This window comes from Ranitomeya imitator, chromosome 2 (assembly GCF_032444005.1).
Source record: "Ranitomeya imitator isolate aRanImi1 chromosome 2, aRanImi1.pri, whole genome shotgun sequence".
In the NCBI taxonomy this organism is placed as follows: domain Eukaryota; kingdom Metazoa; phylum Chordata; class Amphibia; order Anura; family Dendrobatidae; genus Ranitomeya; species Ranitomeya imitator.
Genome location: NC_091283.1, coordinates 129,411,604 through 129,433,177, shown reverse-complemented (window position 1 = coordinate 129,433,177; position 21,574 = coordinate 129,411,604). Strand labels below are relative to the sequence as shown.

Below are 21,574 nucleotides of genomic sequence, written 5' to 3'. Positions count from 1 at the left end.
GATCTCCGAAAACCAGGTACACCGCCATGCAGAGCAGACACAATCATGGCTGTTCAGCTGTTAACCCCTGCTCTGCCCGCGTGACCTTAAAATCGCCTTTCTGATGCGTGAGTGAACTACAAAGGGTCCAATGCTCTTGTCAGGCAGAGACCATGATTTTCTGGCTGTGCTGCACTGTTTTTTTGCCATGACTGTCCAAAATGTCAGTAAAGACTTGCCACCGTGGACAACTAAACAGATGTATTCTGTTCGCAAGCATTTACAGTGACTTGACAAAGTATTCATGCCCTGTGAACTTTTCCATTCTTTTTTCACATTACACCCATGGACCCAGGACAAAATAGCAAGTATATGTGCAGTGTAAAGGAAGTACGGTAGTACCTGGTTTTCTAAATAATTAAGAAATATAAATCTGAAAATTGTGACGTGCGTTTGTATTCAGTTCCCGTGAGTCAATACTTTGTAGGACCACCTTTAGCTGCAATTACTGCTGCAAGTCTTTTGGGGTATGTCTCTGCCATGTTTGCACATCGAGGCTGTGAAATTTTTGCCCATTTTTCTTTGCAAGCTATCTCCAGCTCATTGACATTGTATGGAGAGTGTCTGTGAACAGCAATTTTCAAGTCTTGGCACAGATTCTTAATGAGATTTGGGTCAGGCCTGTGATGGCTGGGCCATTCACATACATGACTATGCTTTGCGCTAAAGCATTCTACTGTAGCCCTGGAAGTATGTTTAGGGTTGTCATCCTGCTGGAAGATGAACATATGCTCCAGTCTCAAGTCTTTTACAGCCTATAATAGTTTTCCTCCAGGATTCCCCTGTATTTAGCTCCATCCGTCTTTCCATCAACTCAGCTTACCTGTCCCTGGTGGAGAAAAGCCTCCCCACATCATGAAGCTGCCACCACCATGTTTGACAGTGGGGATGGTATATTCAGAGTGATGTGCAGTGGTAGTTTTTCCCCTCAACACATCTCTACATTTTTTTTTTAATTTTTGAACAATGAAAAAATTACAGGCTTTTAAAGCAAAAACGCTGACAAAACACTCAAAAGGATGCAAGTGCAATGTGAAACCCACTACGTATAGTATGTTTTATTTTCTTGCACTTAGGTAGCTTTTTTAGGGTCAGTAGCATTTCGGGTGTGTTTTGGTACTTTTTTGTAGGAAAAAATGCAAAGCAATATAAACAATGTGAAAATTGTCATGGAATTACTTGTGTAATTATAAGTGAAAAACAATGCAAAAATTGTGCATGGTCAGAACTCACTGACGCATCAGAGGAAGCAACTCTGTTTCTGCAACTTGGAAGTGCGCACTGTCCTACTCTGTTTCTGTAACCCTGAAAGTGCGTGCTTTCCTACTCTTTTTCTGTAACTTTCCTACTGTTTCTTGGAAGTGCCATAGATTCCTACTCTGTTTCTGTAACTCGGAAGTGCGCACTTTTCTACTCTGTTTATGTAACTTGGAAGTGTGTAGTTTCCTACTGTGTTTCTGTAACTTTTAAGTACACACTGTCCTACTCTGATTCTGTAACCCTGAAAGTGCGTACTTTCCTACTCTTTTTCTGTAAATTGGAAATGCGTACTTTCCTACTCCGTTTCTGTAATTTGGAAGTGCGCACTTTCCTACTGTTTCTCGGAAGTGCCATAGTTTCCTACTGTGTTTCTTTAACTTTTAAGTACACACTGCCCTACTCTATTTTAACCCTGAAATTGTGCACTTTCCTACTTTGTTTCTGTAACTTGGAAGTGCGCACTTTCCTACTCTGTTTCTGTGACTCGGAAGTGCGGTAGTTTCCTACTGTGTTTCTTTAACTTTTAAGTACACACTGTCCTACTCTATTTTAACCCTGAAATTGCGCACTTTCCTACTCTGTTTCTGTAACTTGGAAGTACGCGCTGTCCTACTCTGTTTCTGTAACTCGGAAGTGCGCACTTTCCTACTCTGTTTCTGTAACTTGGAAGTGTGCACTTTCCTATTCTATTTCTGTAACTTGGAAATGCGCGCTGTCCTACTCTTTTTCTGTAACTCGGAAGTGCGCACTGTCCTACTCTGTTTCTGTGACTCGGAAGTATGCACTGTCCTTCTCTGTTTCTGTAACTTGGAAGTGCCGTAGATTCCTACTCTGTTTCTCTAACTCGAAAGTGCGCACTTTCCTACTCTGTTTATGTAACTTGGAAGTGTGTAGTTTCCTACTTTGTTTCTGAAACTTGGAAATGTGCACTGTCCTACTCTGTTCTGTAACTTCTATTTACTGTACATCTTACAGCATAGTGCTGAGTGCATAAGCAAGAACTCCTGGAAATATGAGTCCCCGATTTTGTGTTGTATTTTCATACAGTACATTATGATTGTACTGTTATCACATTTAGATGTCCCTATTTTGAAGATCTGCATATACAAAGCATTGTAGGTAATCAGTGGGTTGTAATGTATAAAGAACTCACTTGGACATTGGCATCATTATGTTAAGATCGTCATGCACATTAAAGTTGACCAAATCTGCTGATCTTCTGACTCGTATGTGGACGCACTGATTGTCTTCCAACACCAGATATCGGTCCTACCAATATGTCTGGTAGCAGCTTATTTCACTCTAATATTTAGAGCAGATGCTCGCTTGGCCGACCCAAGCTTATGTACAGGAGAGACTGGTATTCAATTAAAAGGAATCTGTCAGGTTTTCGTTATGTAATCTGAACAGCAGGATGAAGGGACAAAAACACTGATTCCTGCAATGTATCACTTACTGGACTGCTTGGTGCAGTTTTACGAGAATCCCTGTTTTCTCTCTGGTAGATGTACCTGTTCTGTGAATGCTGAGCTCTGTATAACCCCTGCACACACCACTGATTAGCAGCTTCCTGTATATACTGTACGTTGTCAGCTAGCTGTCTATCACTGTTGGGGGCGGGTTACCTTGAATAGCTGGACTGGCCTACACATGAGACCTAGGCCGGCAGTGATAACCTCCTGATGATAAAACACTGAACCCACAGCGCACAGCCTAATAAGTGATACATCCCTGGAATCAGCAGGACAGTCCTCTCCCTCTCTCCCACCTGCTCCCTGCCTGCCACTTTGTCTGTACATGTTCTATGGATCAAGGAATAAAGGACTTTTAACTGCATATCTGGAGAGTGCCGCTTTTCAGATTTTTTCGGATGCAAAAAGTAGCACAAACTAGTGTTTCGTTTCTGTCTTTATCTTGTATGGAATAGTTCAGCAGTTGTGGTATTTGTTCTTTTTACAATGAAATCCTATGGGTGTAGTATGCCAATAACCATGTACAGTACGTTGTGAGTTTTCCCAGCTTTTAACAGAAGCTAAAAACGAATGTGAAAAAAGTCTAATATGTATAAACACAGAGATATTTGTGCACTGTGGGCTTTTCTGAAAAAGGTGTTGTTGAGTTCCTATTAAAATAGTGAAGCTAGCATGTCTCTAGTCTCATTCCACTCTTCTGCCATGTGTAGGAAAAGCTAAATAAGGATGCAAGACTAGAATTATAGCAGAGCATTTCAGTTTCACCTCCCCACATTCACACATTCCAAACAGCAGAGTGCCAAATCAATATGAGAAAGCTAGAAAAAAAGGAAAACATAACTCATATTGCAATAACACTTTTTAGATTTCTGCCTCCCCGCCGAGCACAGACGGGACCAGAGTTTTGCAGAGGCAGATGGGGTTGTTGCACAAGTTTATAAGCTCTCAGCTGCAGTCTGAGCCAAGAAAAGTACTGATGTAAAACTGAAAATGAATGACTGCATCTTAGCAGACCAGCAAAAGAATACTTCAACGACTTTGTCAGACCTCCAGAACCTGCTCAGACAACACAGTCCTTGGTCATCTGCTACATGTGAACATTCATGCTGTACATCATATGTATAGTCTACCCGAAATATAAACTTGATAGGATAACCTGCAGTGACATAAATAAATAATAATCTTTATTTTTATATAGCGCTAACATATTCCGCAGCGCTTTACAGTTTGCACACATTATCATCGCTGTCCCCAATAGGGCTCACAATCTAGATTCCCTATCAGTATGTCTTGGAATGTGGGAGGAAACCAGAGTACCCAGAGGAAACCCACGCAAATACGGGGAGAACATACAAACTCCTTGCAGATGTTGTCCTTGGTGGGATTTGAACCCAGGATTCCAGCGCTGCAAGGCTGCAGTGCTATCCACTGAGCCACCGTGCTGCCCGTGACATGATTTTTGTGTTCTATAGCATGGGTGCGCAATTAGTTTTCCCAAGGGGCCACATGAGAGACTGTGTGTCATGAGGGTGTCACATCCCCCTGGAAGACCTGGAGTTCGAATATCACGTTGGGTAATGAATCGCAGGTCTTCTTTACAGATGGTGTGATTTGTGTCCCGTATTAAATGGATTTAGTTCCCTCTGGTGCTGAAGAGGTTAAAGACCCTTTCTATGCCGGTCAGAAACATGCAGCTCCATTTCAGCTGCTTCTGATCTGGTCATTACCTCTTCCTATAAAAACTGGTCAGACATTCTTGTCCCTGCCGTTGAAAGATTAGCCTTCCTGTGCAGTGTGCCAAAGCTACAGTAAGTGGAGTAGAGTTGTAGTAGTGTTTGCTCTAGTACGTGTGTGTATCTCCTGGTCTCTGTTTCATTTAAGGCCCCTTCACATTAAGCGACGCTGCAGCGATACCGACAACGATCCGGATCGCTGCAGCGTCGCTGTTTGGTCGCTGGAGAGCTGTCACACAGACAGCTCTCCAGCGACCAACGATGCCGGTAACCAGGGTAAACATCGGGTAACTAAGCGCAGGGCCGCGCTTAGTAACCCGATGTTTACCCTGGTTACCATCCTAAAAGTAAAAAAAAACAAACAGTACATACTTACCTACAGCCATCTGTCCTCCAGCGCTGTGCTCTGCACTCCTCCTGTACAGTCTGTGTGAGCACAGCGGCCGGAAAGCAGAGCGGTGACGTCACCGCTCTGCTTTCCGGCTGACCGACGCTCACAGCCAGTACAGGAGGAGAGCAGAGCACAGCGCTGGAGGACAGACGGCTGTAGGTAAGTATCTAGTGTTTGTTTTTTTTTACTTTTAGTATGGTAACCAGGGTAAACATCGGGTTACTAAGCGCGGCCCTGCGCTTAGTTACCCGATGTTTACCCTGGTTACCAGTGAAGACATCGCTGGATCGGTGTCACACACGCCGATCCAGCGATGTCAGCAGGAGTCCAGCGACGAAATAAAGTTCTGGAATTTATTCAGCGACCAACGATCTCCCAGCAAGGGCCTGATCGTTGGTCGCTGTCACACATAACGATTTCATTAACGATATCGTTGCTACGTCACAAAAAGCAACGATATCGTTAACAATATCGTTATGTGTGAAGGTACCTTTAGTTTATTCCTCCCTGTCCCTATCCTCCACCTATTCTTGGTTAGTGCTTTTGCATGATAGAGGGTTTCTGTTATCCCTGTTTTATCTTTGTGTCTTGTTTACATTACATTTCTGTGGTAGGCCTCATGGGGTGGGGAGGGGACAGATCAGGGTTTAACAGGAGCATAGTAAGGTCGGAGACTCTGGCCTCTCAACCTTCAAGACTATACCCAGGACAAAGATAGTAAGAGTCCCAGTTCCAGGGACAGTTTGAGGCCCCCCTTCCTTACTAAAGACTGTCACAGCGTGACACTGTGACTGTTGTGGAGGGCCAAATGAGAGACTGTAACTGTAGTGAAGGGCAACAACATCTAGCTTCATCTAGCTAGTTCCAGACAGTAAAGGTAGTTGATTTTGAGTTAATTGATGATATCTTTTCCTTTTACATCCAAAGCAAATGTTACCACCACGCATTGCAGGAGCTTTGAGTACAGTAACAGAACTGTTAGATGAAACGTCTATGCGCGATAGTGATATTTCAGATAAATTTGAAATAGTGAGCACCAAGTAGAGTTTTCCTTAAATTGCATATGTGAATGGAGAAGAAACCCTTGTGTAATCTATGGATAAGTGGATGAATACAAGTAGATAAGTAGAAGAGATTTGCAGCGTTGGAAAACCTTTCTGTATATTTGATCTGTGAAATATTGAAAAAATGTTTTGAGAGACGAGGAATTCTATAAACTCTTTGGGGCTAAGCTACGTGTGTGGTCTAATTAATAACACGTTTTTTTCATGTTTTTTGACACATTTATTATGTTTTAGACCCATTGTAAACACACTTTGGACTTGCTCATCAAGGGTACGTGGCTTATCAAAAAGTGAACGGATTAAGGGACTTATCCTAAATTGCAATCCGAATGCCAATAATTGTTGAAACTTTGTGGAACAAAATAAGCTTGCTAACAAATGGTGTAAGCTTAGAGAACAGTCTAAAGATTCACCAGATTTATCAACCAGCATAAGTCACTGTCACAAATTTGGCGCATTTTAAGACTGTCTAAGTTATCCTTCTCTAACAGTTTGACATCTTTAGTAAACCATATCCACTGTTCTTTAGATATGAGCAGGCTCGGACTGGCCCATAGGCTAACAAGGTAATCCCCCGGTGGGACCCTGTGCAGATCTGGGCCCCCAACCCCACTGTACGAGCAGTATTTGGCATAATTCATTTGATTCTGTATAGAAAAAAGCAGCATCTCATCATTCATTAATGAAACTACCTAGTTTATTATTATATAGAGATATAGGTAAATTTGTGAACTAGGGTAGTGTAATATTTGTATGCAAGTGGGCCCCCAAAGTCAGTGTTACTGGTGGGCCCTTGGAACTCCAGTCTGACACTGGGTATGAGGGATAGAGTCAGTCTGTGTTTGCAGAATTTTATGGTCATACTTATTTCCTCTATACTTGTTTAGGCTGGAAACGGATAGTCATGCCAAGAATACAAGTAATCTGGCAAAGAGAAAGGAGGCAGTGACCTTTTGATCAGGCTCTTGCCTTTTAATGCTCAACTTCAGACCTCCTGGTGCTGAACAAAATACAAAATCTGCATTTCCAACACATTGACAGATGTAATATGGGAGGCCGTTCCGCACAGAGGGAGGGCGAGTGTTAGAATGCTTAGGGGGAGGTCAAGAGAAGAATGTGCATTTAATTGTACACTTTATATCTTCATAGAATTAACCCTTGCTGATTTATTTTATACAAAAATCATGGAAAACTGAATTGCTATTTATGATTCAAGTTCTGTTCATGCAAAACTGCATGACGGGCATTTGCCTAGTCAGTGGCTTAACTAGAGTCTGATGGGTCCCTATGCAAGAGTTGTATCGGGCCTTCCGTATATAACCCATATATATATATATAACCCATTATACTCATCAGGGGTGAACATAGAAGTCATAAGGGCCCCATAGCAGAAGTATAATGCACCCCCCAGAGTCCTCCATATAGTGTAATACACATCCCATAGTCCCCCTACAGTATAATGCACCCCCTTAGTCTTTCATATAGTATAATGCACTCCGCATACTCCTCCATACAGTATAATGAATCCCATAATGCTCCATACAGTACAGGTCCTTCTCAAAAAATTAGCATATAGTGTTAAATTTCATTATTTACCATAATGTAATGATTACAATTAAACTTTCATATATTATAGATTCATTATCCACTGAAATTTGTCAGGTCTTTTATTGTTTTAATACTGATGATTTTGGCATACAACTCCTGATAACCCAAAAAAACTGTCTCAATAAATTAGCATATCAAGAAAAGGTTCTCTAAACGACCTATTACCCTAATCTTCTGAATCAACTAATTAACTCTAAACACATGCAAAAGATACCTGAGGCTTTTATAAACTCCCTGCCTGGTTCATTACTCAAAACCCCCATCATGGGTAAGACTAGCGACCTGACAGATGTCAAGAAGGCCATCATTGACACCCTCAAGCAAGAGGGTAAGACCCAGAAAGAAATTTCTCAACAAATAGGCTGTTCCCAGAGTGCTGTATCAAGGCACCTCAATGGTAAGTCTGTTGGAAGGAAACAATGTGGCAGAAAACGCTGTACAACGAGGAGACCGGACCCTGAGGAAGATTGTGGAGAAGGACCGATTCCAGACCTTGGGGAACCTGAGGAAGCAGTGGACTGAGTCTGGTGTGGAAACATCCAGAGCCACCGTGCACAGGCGTGTGCAGGAAATGGGCTACAGGTGCCGCATTCCCCAGGTAAAGCCACTTTTGAGCTACAGAGAAGCAGCACTGGACTGTTGCTAAGTGGTCCCAAGTACTTTTTTCTGATGAAAGCAAATTTTGCATGTCATTCGGAAATCAAGGTGCCAGAGTCTGGAGGAAGACTGGGGAGAAGGAAATGCCAAAATGCCTGAAGTCCAGTGTCAAGTACCCACAGTCAGTGATGGTGTGGGGTGCCATGTCAGCTGCTGGTGTTGGTCCACTGTGTTTCATCAAGGGCAGGGTCAATGCAGCTAGCTATCAGGAGATTTTGGAGCACTTCATGCTTCCATCGGCTGAAATGCTTTATGGAGATGAAGATTTCATTTTTCAGCACGACCTGGCACCTGCTCACAGTGCCAAAACCACTGGTAAATGGTTTACTGACCATGGTATTACTGTGCTCAATTTGCCTGCCAACTCTCCTGACCTGAACCCCATAGAGAATCTGTGGGATATTGTGAAGAGAAAGTTGAGAGACGCAAGACCCAACACTCTGGATGAGCTTAAGGCCGCTATTGAAGCATCCTGGGCCTCCATAACATCTCAGCAGTGTCACAGGCTGATTGCCTCCATGCCACACCGCATTGAAGCAGTCATTTCTGTCAAAGGATTCCCGACCAAGTATTGAGTGCATAACTGAACATTATTATTTGTTGGTTTTTTTGTTTGTTATTAAAAAACACTTTTATTTGATTGGATGGGTGAAATATGCTAATTTATTGAGACAGGTTTTTTGGGTTATCAGGAGTTGTATGCCAAAATCATCAGTATTAAAACAATAAAAGACCTGACAAATTTCAGTTGGTGGATAATGAATCTATAATATATGAAAGTTTAATTGTAATCATTACATTATGGTAAATAATGAAATTTAACACTATATGCTAATTTTTTGAGAAGGACCTGTATAATGCACAGCCCATAGTCCTCCATATAGTATAATGCACAGACATCCTGATATAGTAACATAGTAACATAGTTAGTAAGGCCGAAAAAAGACATTTGTCCATCCAGTTCAGCCTATATTCCATCATAATAAATACCCAGATCTACGTCCTTCTACAGAACCTAATAATTGTATGATACAATATTGTTCTGCTCCAGGAAGACATCCAGGCCTCTCTTGAACCCCTCGACTGAGTTCGCCATCACCACCTCCTCAGGCAAGCAATTCCAGATTCTCACTGCCCTAACAGTAAAGAATCCTCTTCTATGTTGGTGGAAAAACCTTCTCTCCTCCAGACGCAAAGAATGCCCCCTTGTGCCCGTCACCTTCCTTGGTATAAACAGATCCTCAGCGAGATATTTGTATTGTCCCCTTATATACTTATACATGGTTATTAGATCGCCCCTCAGTCGTCTTTTTTCTAGACTAAATAATCCTAATATATGTCCCTCATCCTGGTATATGGCCCCCATCCTGGTATCTGGCCCCTGTCTTGGCATATGGCCCTCATCCTGTGCCTCATCCTGGTATGTGGCCCTCATCCTGGGCCTCATCCTGGTATATGGCCATCAACCTGCTATATGGCCCCATCCCCCCATCCTTGTATATGGCCCCCATCCTAATATATGGCCCTCATCCTGGGCCTCATCCTGGTATATGGCTATCATCATTTGTATGTGTTCCCCCATCCTGGTATAATGCCCGAATCCTGGTATATGGGCCCCGATTCTGGTATATCAGCTCCCATCCTTGTATATGGCCCATATATATATATAACCCATTATACTCATCTGGGGTGAACATAGAAGTCATAAGGGCCCCATAGCAGAAGTATAATGCACCCCCCATAGTCCTCCATATAGTGTAATACACATCCCATAGTCCCCCCTACAGTATAATGCACCCCCTTAGTCTTTCATATAGTATAGTGCACTCCGCATACTCCTCCATACAGTATAATGAATCCCATAATGCTCCATACAGTATAATGCACAGCCCATAGTCCTCCATATAGTATAATGCACAGACATCCTGATATATGTCCCTCATCCTGGTATATGGCCCCCATCCTGGTATCTGGCCCCTGTCTTGGCATATGGCCCTCATCCTGTACCTCATCCTGGTATGTGGCCCTCATCCTGGGCCTCATCCTGGTATATGGCCATCAACCTGCTATATGGCCCCATCCCCCCCATCCTTGTATATGGCCCCCATCCTAATATATGGCCCTCATCCTGGGCCTCATCCTGGTATATGGCTATCATCCTTGTATGTGTTACCCCATCCTGGTATAATGCCCGAATCCTGGTATATGGGCCCCCATTCTGGTATATCAGCTCCCATCCTTGTATATGGCCCCATCCTTGTATGTGGTCCCCATCCTGGTTTATTGCCCCCATCCTGGTATATGGCCCCTTATCCTGGTACTAGATTGTGGCCCGATTCTAACGCATCGGGTATTCTAGAATATGCATGTCCCCGTAGTATATGGACAATGATGATTCCAGAATTCGCGGCAGACTGTGCCCGTCGCTGATTGGTCGAGGCAACCTTTATGACATCATCGTCGCCATGGCAACCATTATGACATCATCGTCGCTGTGCCCGTTGCTGATTGGTCGAGGCCTGGCGGCCTCGACCAATCAGAGACGCGGGATGTCTACGTCCTTTATGACATCATCGTCGCTGTGCCCGTCGCTGATTGGTCGAGGCCTGGCGGCCTCGACCAATCAGAGACGTGGGATTTCTACGTCGATGCTGTGCCCGTCGCTGATTGGTCGAGGCCTGGCGGCCTCGACCAATCAGAGACGCGGGATTTCCAGGACAGACAGACGGAAAAACCCTTAGGCAATCTATATATATAATTGTCTAAGGGTTTTTCCGTCTGTCTGTCTGTCTGTCTGTCTGTCCTGGAAATCCCGGCTCTCTGATTGGTCGAGGCCGCCAGGCCTCGACCAATCAGAGACCGGCACAGCATCGACGTAGAAATCCCGCGTCTCTGATTGGTCGAGGCCGCCAGGCCTCGACCAATCAGCAACGGGCACAGCGACGATGATGTCATAAAGGATGCAGAAATCCCGCGTCTGATTGGTCGAGGCCACCAGGCCTCGACCAATCAGCAACGGGCACAGCGACGATGATGTCATAATGGTTGCCATGGCGATGATGATGTCATAAAGGTCGCCTCGACCAATCAGCGACGGGCACAGTCTGCCGCGAATTCTGGAATCATCATTGTCCATATACTACGAGGACATGCATATTCTAGAATACCCGATGCGTTAGAATCGGGCCACAGTCTAGTTATATATATAGATGTGGCCCTCATGTTGCGTGCCCATTCTGGTATATGGCCTTATCCTTGTATATGTCTCCCCTACTGGTATATGGCCTTCATCATGGTATATGGCCCCATCCTGGTATATGGCCCCATCCTGGTATAATGCCCTCATCCTGGTAGGTATATGACCCTCATCCTGGTATATGGACCCCCAATCCTGGTATATGACCCTCATCCTGGTATATCACCCCCGCATCCTGGTATATGGCCAGGATGGGTCCTGGCATATGGGTCCCCATCCTTGTATATGGCCCTTATTCTGGTATAAATATAACCCCCTTCATCATATGTAGCCCTCATCCTGGTATGAATATAGCCCTCATCCTGGTATGAATATAGCCCCCATCCTGGTATCTGGCCCCACTGTTATTCAGTACACAGAAAAAACAAATGATCCTACTCACCTTCCCAGCGCACCCACGCTGCACAGCATCCACATCTGAAGCTAGCAGCTGATTTCTGTGTGCGATGGGATCAGGCAGCATCTATTGCAGCGCATGGACCTCATGGGTCTGTATGTTGCAATACACTTCAGCTGAATGTGTTCAAGGACGCACATCCAGCTGAAGTAGGGGCTGGCATCAGTAGGCCCCTCGCATGCCAGGACCGTTCTAGGCGTCGACCGCTGTGACCAAGGTTGTTACGCCTATGTACCTAGTGTGTCCTCATTAGGCATGATCTGACGTTGTGCTTCGTTTACCCCCCAGACTTTGATATTTTTTTTTTAACTAAATATGTAAAGACAAGAACTTATTGATAACACAAGGGGGTAACATCACTGCTTTTCAGCCAGTGTGGTACACAATATGGTCAAAATGAAATTTACTGAAATACACAGTTTAATGGGTTCACTGGTAACAGTATTTGTTTAGTGTTCTAGTATGTCTGAATGCATTAAAGTGATTTTCGGAAAATTAAATATTTATGGGATACCCATAGGACCTAAAGTAGCTGATTGATGAGGGTGCCGAGTGAGGCCCCAAGCCAATGTCTTATCCTCAGAGGGACTTATCCTAGTTCAATATCATAAGGTATAGGAGCTGTAAAGGTAGCTGGTTACACTACACACTGACCTGATCCAGTTGTGCAATCAATAGGCACAACGCTACTGTGGGCACTTTTCTCCTGCTACTGTACCTCTTTGGTTCCTCTGCACTAACTACTTTTTTGGGGGTCGGGATCTAACACTGGACACTCCTATCCAAGGAATCTGGATGTGGCTGAACTATATTGGTGGAATTAAGATGTTTAGTTTTTTTTTTATTATTATTATATAAAAAAGCAACGCGTTTCAATCCCAAACTGGGATCTTCATCAGGCATAAAAAGCATACCTTCATTGCAAATATTTATGCAGAAAATGAAGGTGACAAAGCGGTAAATGTTAAAATATTAAACTTACCGTACTTGTAAAATACAGGTCCTTCTCAAAAAATTAGCATATAGTGTTAAATTTCATTATTTACCATAATGTAATGATTACAATTAAACTTTCATATATTATAGATTCATTATGCACCAACTGAAATTTGTCAGGTCTTTTATTGTTTTAATACTGATGATTTTGGCATACAACTCCTGATAACCCAAAAAACCTGTCTCAATAAATTAGCATATCAAGAAAAGGTTCTCTAAACGACCTATTACCCTAATCTTCTGAATCAACTAATTAACTCTAAACACATGCAAAAGATACCTGAGGCTTTTATAAACTCCCTGCCTGGTTCATTACTCAAAACCCCCATCATGGGTAAGACTAGCGACCTGACAGATGTCAAGAAGGCCATCATTGACACCCTCAAGCAAGAGGGTAAGACCCAGAAAGAAATTTCTCAACAAATAGGCTGTTCCTAGAGTGCTGTATCAAGGCACCTCAATGGTAAGTCTGTTGGAAGGAAACAATGTGGCAGAAAACGCTGTACAACGAGAAGAGGAGACCGGACTCTGAGGAAGATTGTGGAGAAGGACCGATTCCAGACCTTGGGGAACCTGAGGAAGCAGTGGACTGAGTCTGGTGTGGAAACATCCAGAGCCACCGTGCACAGGCGTGTGCAGGAAATGGGCTACAGGTGCCGCATTCCCCAGGTAAAGCCACTTTTGAACCATAAACAGCGGCAGAGGTGCCTGACCTGGGCTACAGAGAAGCAGCACTGGACTGTTGCTAAGTGGTCCCAAGTACTTTTTTCTGATGAAAGCAAATTTTGCATGTCATTCGGAAATCAAGGTGCCAGAGTCTGGAGGAAGACTGGGGAGAAGGAAATGTCAAAATGCCTGAAGTCCAGTGTCAAGTACCCACAGTCAGTGGGTACACTTTCGGCCTGGGACAGCTCATAGAATCCCACGGTATGCAGTACCATCTCTACGCTGACGACACGCAGATCTACCTCTCCGGACATGACCTCTCCTCCTTGCTTACCAAAATCCCGCACTGTCTGTCTGCCATTTCAGCCTTCTTTTCTGCTCGCTTTCTACAACTGAACATGGACAAAACAGAATTCATCATCTTTCCCCCATCTCACTCTACCCCTCCACCAGACCTATCCATCAATGTCAATGGCTGCTCACTATCCCCAGTCCCACACGCCCGGTGCCTCGGGGTGATCCTCGACTCTGCCCTCTCTTTCAAGCCACATATCCAAGCCCTTGCCTCCTCCTGTCGTCTCAAACTCAAAAATATTTCCCGGATCCGTGCTTTCCTTGACCGCAACACTGCAAAAACGCTAGTGCATGCCCTTATCATCTCCCGCCTCGACTACTGCTGCAACCTCCTACTCTCTGGACTCCCCTCTAGCACTCTGGCACCACTCCAATCCATCCTACACTCTGCTGCCCGACTAATCCACCTGTCCCCCCGCTATTCCCCAGCCTCTCCCCTGTGTCAAGCCCTTCACTGGCTTCCTATCGCCCAGAGACTCCAGTTCAAAACCCTCACACTGACATACAAAGCCATCCACAACCTGTCTCCTCCATACATCTGTGACATGGTCTCCCGGTACCTACCTACACGCGACCTCCGATCCTCCCAAGACCTCCTTCTCTACTCCCCTCTCATCTCTTCTTCCCATAACCGCATCCAAGACTTCTCCCGTGCTTCCCCCATACTCTGGAACTCTCTACCCCAACACATCAGACTTGCGCCTACCATAGAAACCTTCAAAAAGAACCTGAAGACTCATCTCTTCCGACAAGCCTACAGCCTGCAGTGATCCTCAACCTACTGAACAGCCGCACAGCCAGCTCTTCCCTCTCCTAGTGTATCCTCACCCACCCCCTGCAGACTGTGAGCCCTCGCAGGCAGGGTCCTCCCTCCTTATGTACTCGTGTGCCTTGTTATCTGCTCATGTTTAATGTATTTGTCTATATTTGCCCCGTATTCACATGTAAAGCGCCATGGAATAAATGGCGCTATAAAAATGTATAATAATAATAATAATGGTGTGGGGTGCCATGTCAGCTGCTGGTGTTGGTCCACTGTGTTTCATCAAGGGCAGGGTCAATGCAGCTAGCTATCAGGAGATTTTGGAGCACTTCATGCTTCCATCGGCTGAAATGCTTTATGGAGATGAAGATTTCATTTTTCAGCACGACCTGGCACCTGCTCACAGTGCCAAAACCACTGGTAAATGGTTTACTGACCATGGTATTACTGTGCTCAATTGGCCTGCCAACTCTCCTGACCTGAACCCCATAGAGAATCTGTGGGATATTGTGAAGAGAAAGTTGAGAGACGCAAGACCCAACACTCTGGATGAGCTTAAGGCCGCTATTGAAGCATCCTGGGCCTCCATAACATCTCAGCAGTGTCACAGGCTGATTGCCTCCATGCCATGCCGCATTGAAGCAGTCATTTCTGCCAAAGGATTCCCGACCAAGTATTGAGTGCATAACTGAACATTATTATTTGATGGTTTTTTTGTTTGTTATTAAAAAACACTTTTATTTGATTGGATGGGTGAAATATGCTAATTTATTGAGACAGGTTTTATGGGTTATCAGGAGTTGTATGCCAAAATCATCAGTATTAAAACAATAAAAGACCTGACAAATTTCAGTTGGTGGATAATGAATCTATAATATATGAAAGTTTAATTGTAATCATTACATTATGGTAAATAATGAAATTTAACACTATATGCTAATTTTTTGAGAAGGACCTGTACATAAATTAGAATTTACATTGTTAAAAATAATGGTCCTGTATAAGTCAATGGAGGGGTCCATGAAAATCCCGGCGAGCCCATGGTTGGCATCAGTGTGCAGTCCATGTGCTGTCCATGATTAATATTGTAATATATGGGAGAAGCTTTGTAATGTATTAATTTATCCATCTGTGAAAAAAATTAATAAAACACTGATGGTAAAAACTGACACTGACCAAACACCGATGAAGCTCGAATGAAAATCTCTCATGACTCTCTTATTGTTTTTTTTAGCATACGTTAAAAACAGTGATGTTTGAATGACGCCTAGTAAATTGCAATGCTAACGGTCTTTATTAGACCCTGGGTCATGGATGCAACGAAAAAGGCTTGTGGTATTAGTGGTGTCAGTGTTACGCTAAATGTATATATCATGGGGTAAACATGAATGAATGGCCGATAGGAGTTATGTCCTTCTATTCTATTCTGTACCTGAATTTCTATGGGTTGAATGATGGAGACATATTAGAAGGGTAATGGGCTAACTAAATGCTTGAAAAGAACAATATTAGAATGTTTGGAATATCACCATAGAACATCGGAATGTCAACTCTCTTTGTTAAACTTTCTTGGGATGAATTAAAAAGTAAGGAGTAATTTTAATACATATTTTAAAATAAAGGGAAAAAAATGGCACCACATAGTGCAATAACATTGAATCTCGGTACAAAACTTTAGTACAAGATGAATACATAAATTAAGTTAATAAGGAGTGTATCACTCTCAATGATTAGCCAATGCAGAGACTAGCCTAAATAATTACTGAAAGTCAGTTCACGTCACGTATTATATTAATACTAAACCCAACTTACAGTATATGTCGTTCTTTGTGGTCGGTATTTAGACAATTTCTTTTCATATTAACCCCATGGGATGAGCTTTTTTAGATCGCCTCCTATTGTTTTCCTGAAAGGGCTGAATATTGTAACCCCCATGACTGTTAAAGGAACTGCAAACATTTGCTGTTTTAAGGCATTGTGAATACATTTCAGATAGTGTGAAAATACTGTTTCTGTGTAAAAAAATAAATCATGTTTAGACTTATATTTTTAAGTGAAAGTTAGATTCAGGATATCAAATAGGAATACATCAAAGTATGTTTTTAAATGGTTTCCACTCTTTCCTTTTATTTAACATGTGACCTGGATGAACTATCCAATAATTACCAGCACATGCTCACCTATCATTGCCCTGCAGCTCCTCCTTACTGCTGATCAGCTGCCTCCTGTCCTTGATGTTAAAGGGATGGTCCAAAACTAATATTTATTGTCATCATAAATGTCTCTTTATTTAATGTATTAATATAATATTTTTTTGGAACAGTGACAGTGCGCTCCCTCGACGGCTGTTTCGGGGACCACACTGGTCTCTGCTAGCCATGTTATCGCCTTACAATATGTACTGACAGTATTCTCTGTTGATGGTTAGTCACTTCTAACTTGAGGGAGCGCACTGTCACTATACACTAAGAAATATATTGCACAGTTAAAAGGGAGCTAGTACTGAGTATATGTTGGAATTGACAATTGATGCGTGATCAGTAGAGCTGGGACTAGCCAAGCCCTGAAACAGACATCACTGACGCTTCGTTTCAGGGTCGGAATGAGGCTGTGGCAGTAACCATAACCTCTGCCCCATGATGATGTCCCATTTGAATATTCCATCATGCACTGGGCATCTCAAACAAAGCATCATCAAAATGGAAATACTTACAGTAAAAAAAAAGACAGATTAGAGAGTGACGAGTAGGGAATTTTTAATTTTTAGCATATTATAGAAAGTATTTTATTATTAAAATAAATAGACATTCTGGATGAAAACTAATATTACTTTTGGACCACACCTTTAACTATTTCAGTAGCACATTTGAGCTATGTGTTAATTAAAGAAGAGGATGGAATACTCGTTTTAACTGAATAATTAGGTAAAACTGTCATCTATAAGTCTGAGAAAGCTATGTGATAACCCAAGTTGTAGCTGTCGCGATGACTATTGAGTTCCAGCCAACTTCAGCAGATGCTGATATAACGACCAAACCGCTGCGCAGAATGCTAGAACTTGAGTTTTTGATGGGAAAATGCTCTTTAAAAAAAGGAGAACAGATGCCGATAGGAGGCATACACTGCTACATCTCATTTATCAGTACTCCTATGTCCTTCCTATTGACTTGCTTTTAGACAGATGGATGGGGATGCCTATACACAAAACACTCCTAAAAACGTCGGATCACCATAAATACAAGGCAATTTCCATTTTCATTCAGTAGACACAATAGGTCAAAATATTTCCATCACCAGGATCCATACATCACAATGGCTTGCAATAAAAATAATTTGTAGCTGATAACTTGACATTGTTTCAGCCCAAGATAGGAATGGGAAGATACAAGATAAATACAGTGCAACTGATGCTTCTGATCTGCAATTACCATGTCAGCTTTCCCCGCAGTGATTAGAAAGTGTGAGAGCGCAGCCTTGAATTCTGTCCCCACCTGTGTATTTTTTTTGGGGGGGGGGCTTCTGAGTAGAAAGCAGGTGCACTCACATCTCACTCAACCATCACTTTTTTCTCATTTTTGTGTAGGTTCCACAGTCCACATTGAGGCGGAAGAGAAGCGTAATCGAATGGGTCCTCTTAGCAACCGGTAAGAAGAAAAATAACTTCTTATTTAATAACACACTTCATATTTTCCAATGAAATCCATAATCCCATTAGCATTTTCCATTGTACAGGACTGTTATCATGTTTTATGGTATAACGCACAGTGACTGCAATAAATAACAGGCTTAGTGGCAGCTGAAACATGTCAAAGCTAAGTGGCCTTTGTCTTAAAACTCAATGGGGGAAAAAAACATTCCGTTTGATTATTAGAAGACGATTTTTTTTCCAATTTCTTGAATGTGACCTTTTGTTAAAATAAGCCACAATAAAGTGGCGGTTCCTTAAATTAGTATTATTCCTAATAATGCAAGAATAGCAGCAATAGGAACAGATTCTTCTTTTTGACAGCACTTTCTTGATAAATAATATTTTAGTTTAAAATTTTCATAATGTATTTTTAGAAATCTATTTAGAAATAATTTGCTCCAATACATTTTATAAATTATACAAACCTATAAAAGGGAATATCTCATGTATTGAATTTTAGGGACTGTTCACATTTTGGGCCTTTCCGTCAGATATTTTATCTCGATCCCCGAAAAACATTCAGTCGGTGTTCAGATTGAAGCTCACACAGAGCCATAGAGCGCAACGAGACAAAAGTGGTTCCAATACGCTCCATTTGGGCTGTTTTTCCAGCGTTCTTGTCCCTGTTTGAAAATGCAATGTTTATTATATGTACCAATAACTTTTTATGGCCTGGAATATTTCAAGATTTTTTTTTATATGGCGGTACTGTAAAAAAAAAAAAAATCTTTAAAAAATAAAAATCTTCTATAAAATAATATGTAATTTGATCGTGTACTGTAATCTTGTCCATCTTACATATTTATTGCATATTTGTTTGCAGCCAGTTTCCCAATCAAGATCTATAAAAATGAGGCTAATTTCACAAGAACATATTAAAAAAATATCATCTGATTTTTATCCAGAAAAAAAAAAGATTGATTTTTCATTGGTAATGGTTTTGGTTTTTCATTGGTAACAAAATGGTCATATTCCCAGCCCCATTGAATGACATTGGTCTTAATGCTATCAGTTTTTCCCATTAACAGCACTTGGACCAAAAATACAGTTGTGAGAACGTAGCTTCATAGAAAGTGCCATCTGCCCCTTGATGGTTCTTTCAGTAGCTAACTTGGATGTCAATTGAGAGCATATAAGTATGGTTGCCTCTCCATTATATTCAATGGGGGCAGTGATCAAAGACAGAATATTAGAATTAATTGTTCATATATATCTAGAGTTATATTTTATTATGTTAAATATTTTCTTGGAAAATATTCAAAGAATTTGAAAAAGTTGAGATTTGATCTTTAATTTTTTTTCAAAAAGAGCAAACCAAGAATAACCTAATCTATAGTTATATCACACCAGAGATTAAGAGACTCTATTAGCAAAAAATGACTGTTAAAACCAGTTTCAAGCACTCAGTGCACCCTTAGCACAGCCAAACAGTTTACGACACCCACCCGTGGCTGTTAACATGTTAAATGCCACTGTCAAACGCTTGATAGCGGAACTTACAGTAACTAGCGCTATCCAGAAGTGCATCATAAGACACGCCCATCGGCACCCCTGTCACATAATCGTGGGGCTCAAATGGGTTTTGATGATAGACGAGGGTCTTTAGAAGACCTCCGTGCCTGTCATTGTATATCTTCCGTGATTGTTGGTACACAAAGCCCTTCTATGCTATGGTAGACTCCCATGGAGACTATTAAAACAAGTAAAAAGTAAAAAAAGGTTTTAAAAAAATATTAAAAGAATTAAACAAAAATAAAAGTTCAAATCATCTCCCTTTTGCCCCATTCAGAATAAAAAAAATACACATATTTAGTATTGCTGCTTTCAGAAATGTCTGATCTATCAAAACATAAAGTAAATTTGTCTGATCGGTAAACGGCGTAACAAGAAAAAAATCAAAACACCAGAATTACGGGGTTTTTTTTTAGGTCCCCACAACATTGCAATAAAATGCAATAAGAGGTGATCAAAATATTATATCTACACCAAAATGGTGTCAATAAAACATCAGCTCGGTCCCCAAAAAATAAGCCCTCACTCAGCCCAAGATGCCAAAAAAATGGAGATGGTACGGGTATCGGAAAATGGCGCCTTTTTTTTCTTACAAATTTTGGAATTTTTTTTTCACCACTTAAATAAAAAAGAACCCAGACATGTTTGGTGTCTATGAACTCGTAATGACTTGGAGAATCATAACGGCAGGTCAGTTTTAGCATATGGTAAACATGGTAAATAAAAAGAAAAACACATTAGGGAATTTCACTTTTTTTGCAATTTCACCGCACTTGGAATTTTTTTCCAGTTTTTCTGTACACGATATGGAATAATCAATGGTGTCATTGAAAAGTATAACTCTTCCCGCAAAATATTAAGCCCTAATAATTTTAATAATGTTAATAATAATATTGATGGAAAAATAAAAAAGTTATGGCTCTGGGAAGAAGGGGCGCAAAAGCAAAAACAAAACGGAAAATCACAACGTGGTGAAGGGGTTAATAATAATACCTCTACTTACGGACATTTGAGAACAAAATGGATCAAAGGATCAATGGTCTGTGACGGTTTGTGCCTGACATAGCACTGCGTATGCACATAAATGCCCTGCAATGTGTGAAATGAATATAGAAGACACAGGTTTCTTTTTGGAGGGTCCAGCTCCAGGGGCCATCGATTTGGGTGTTGTTAATGTTACCTGCAACGGGATTAAGTATTTTGTATAATTTATAAAACAGCTGAATGTACTAAATAGCCGCTTATTACTAAGAACGCGACTCGGTCAACTAGATTTTTCATATTGTAGTGTGGTTCCATAAATATTCCTGTGCTCCACACAAACCTATTACTTATGTCATTAATTCAGATTAATATGGCATACTCCCTTTTTTTTTTTTATAGAAATGCCATAACAAAAGTAATGTGGTTTGTAGACAAGAGATCGGGACCATTTGTATTCAATTATGTTATATTCACCTCGAGCTGAGTGATTGAGGAAACGATAAAATGCTAAATGTGATTATAGCTTGTACAGTAAAAAAAAAAAAAACATTTCCATGAAAATAATAAAATGTGTATAATTCATCAGTCTGAACAATAATGTCTTCACGTTCACAGCCTACACTGGCAGTTCCACCCTCACTTTTTTCACACGCATTTAATGCCTGATAAATCCTAATTTCCAGTGTAATACAATTCTTCTCCGTATTCCAGTAATCTGTTTTCGTAAACACCTG

The 21,574-nt window shown here is 41.6% G+C and overlaps 1 protein-coding gene across 1 annotated transcript in view; it reads left to right on the top strand.

The window, feature by feature from the left end:
• The window catches only part of NEXMIF (neurite extension and migration factor), a 463,735-nt gene that overhangs the window by 210,194 nt on the left and 231,967 nt on the right, over positions 1 to 21,574 (top strand). Inside the window, exon 2 of the mRNA XM_069747231.1 lies at positions 18,240 to 18,300. The gene's annotated coding sequence lies outside the window, so the exon portion shown is untranslated. The remainder of the gene's footprint in view (positions 1 to 18,239; positions 18,301 to 21,574) is intronic.